At 35.2% G+C, this 2691-nt stretch overlaps 1 pseudogene; it reads right to left on the reverse strand.

The window, feature by feature from the left end:
- Positions 1-975: 975 nt before the first annotated feature.
- LOC118705776 lies at positions 976-1744 on the reverse strand (annotated as a pseudogene).
- Positions 1745-2691: the final 947 nt, after the last annotated feature.

A 2691-nucleotide genomic window follows, 5' to 3' on the forward strand; every position in this document is an offset into this window, starting at 1 on the left:
CTGTCGATAATTGCCAGTAAGCAGAATCTCAACATATGGGCTAATGCTCCAGAGAATGGTGGTCTTTTGCCTATTTTTATAAATTACCATCAAAGGAGGAGAGGTAAGTGAGTTACATGAAAACCATTGATGATAGATTAGGGAGTGGGAGAAAGCAAAGTGAAAAAAACAAAACAAAACAAAACAAAAAAAAAAAAACTCTGGGATTATATAAAAAGTAAAATGCTTCTTTTACATAAGTGGGCATAAGATAGTTAACAGCCAACAATTAACAAATAACAATAACCATGAGGAATTTTGTGGCCTGCACCCTGGCACTATTTATTGTGCCTCAGAAAATCTGGGGAAAAAAAAAAAAGTTTAAGTTATCCTGACATTCCACAGGTGTGTTATCTTAGATGCAAAAAGACAATAGGCTCAGTAAACATCGAAGTTGATCTCTGTCAGGGAAGATACTGGCCTACGTCATGACTACCCATTACAAACTGTTTTTTAATTAAAAGGTTTTAATTTCAGACCATCGTTTGTGGTTACTTAAGATCTTTGTGTTTCCAAAGCAGCCAGCAAGCCTACCCTGATTAGTCAGGTTAGCATGTGGCCCCTTTTCATCCACAGCTCTAACATCAGTTTTCGCCTCCATCCCACATAAAAATTAGAAAAAGCAACATAGAAGTGAAAAGTTATTTATATATGAAAATTTGGAGTAAACCACCCATGATTTTAAAAATATATCATTTCATATTCATACTATCTTCAGTAAGTACTTCAAAATTTGTAGTAAGTATATATCACATTTCCCTAATTTCATTGAATTAATTTTTTATTTTTTTTTATTTTGAGGGATGTTTTTATAATATTTTTTTGTTTTGTTTTTGCATGTATTCCAGGAAGAAAATTTTAATTTTTTTCATGAGGCCAGTTTTGTCAAAAAAGTACAATATAGATTAAAAATAAATTTCTTTCAATCCTTTTTGTTCTTATTTATTTGTTATTTTTAGAAAATCTCATTTTTTACTGGACTCTGATTTAGAGGTAGAAGCTCTGAGAGGACAGCCTATATACATCTCTTGGCAGTCTATTTCTGTTTTTTTCCTTTGCCCTCCTTTATTCTCTTTGCCAAAAATTTAGCATATTCTGTGGCCTCTTCCTTATTTTTTGTAGTAAAGTTGCTTCTTCAGAGCAATATGCCAACATTTGTGCTGCAGGACACATGGAATTATAGGATGATGAATCTCAGGTCCTAAATTTATTACCCTCTTTGTGTAGGGGCTTTCTCACAACATATTAACAGACAATATATTCTCAGTCTAGAGAGATGGAAAAGTTTGTGGATTCTGCTAGATCTTTTGGGTCCCAGACCACAAGGCACAGTAATATCAGTGAGGCCAGGAATATATTTTCCTCCTCATTTTACAATGACCAACTTGAGAACATTTCCACAATGCAACACCGAAGAGATCTGCACTTTTTCCCATCAGTGCTTCTTGGATATAACAGGAGTGCCCCTTACTCAGCAGCGAGTGACATGGCCATAGGTTAAGACATTGCGATTCATGGGGAACCCTAGTTTGTCATTCCCACTACTGACTGGAAACACACAACCCTTCTGTTCTTCACCCAGAGCATCAGCAGCAACTTCTGCGGCCATATACTTCTCATAAAAGGTACTATGAAGTTTGTGTTCATCATTCACTTCAATGAGTTTCTGGCAGCCAGTGGCTGGAAAAGAGACCTTCAGCTTCATCCTGAAGCAAGCAACCACCACCAAATCTCACACACACACACACACACACACACACACACACACACACACACAGAATGATTTCAATTCTTCTTGATTAACCCCCTCTCCTAGTTTAAAATAGCATCATCTCTCATGTATACTAATACCAGAGGCCTAGCTGGTCTCCTCACTTACACTTGTGCCGTCATTGAAAACAAAGATGTCAGAGTGATTTTTAAACGTGAAATCTGACTCTCACACTCATCCTGCTTATAACTCTTTCCAAACTCATCTCTTAAGATTCGCCAGATGACTTGAACACAGATCCCTTATAAATGGGATCTTTTCCAAATTTGATTCGTTTCATGCTCACTCAAGGTAAACTACCGATTCTTTTTCTCATCTTTATTGAACCTTCATTCTGTGACACCAGCCCTGGGTAAGTCATCTCCTTGTGAACTCCCTCCAGCTCTGGATCTATTTCTTACCAGTATCTTGATACACTCAAAAAGTTGACAACTAATTTCTTAGCTGCAATAAAATTATTATTATTATTTTTATAAAGCATACAGGTAATATGCTGTATAAAAAGAGAGACGGGTGCTATTTTATTTTCTGTCTATACAGTGAAATACAGATGAAATAGTAAAGGGTTATTAGCATGCTATCTCTAAATTAACATAAATGTTTGATTTACTATTAGTTGAAAACAAACTCAATTTCGTTAAGATTAAATACTAAAAAAGCATCACATAACTTTAATGATATATATGCAGAAGACTATGCAGTTTTATGTGACCAAGATGTTCAATTACTATTTTGTGTTATTAGTCATTTTTTTGTGCTGTTTCAGTATCTGCTGTAACCACAGATTGTTGTTGTTTGCCCTTAAATCATTTGTTTGTAAATGAGAGACAATGCTTACAGAGGCACTTCTCTAGTCATTTTAATTAAATTATGAACTTGCA

This window comes from Pipistrellus kuhlii, unplaced genomic scaffold (assembly GCF_014108245.1).
Source record: "Pipistrellus kuhlii isolate mPipKuh1 unplaced genomic scaffold, mPipKuh1.p scaffold_m20_p_5, whole genome shotgun sequence".
NCBI classification, from domain to species: Eukaryota; Metazoa; Chordata; class Mammalia; order Chiroptera; family Vespertilionidae; genus Pipistrellus; species Pipistrellus kuhlii.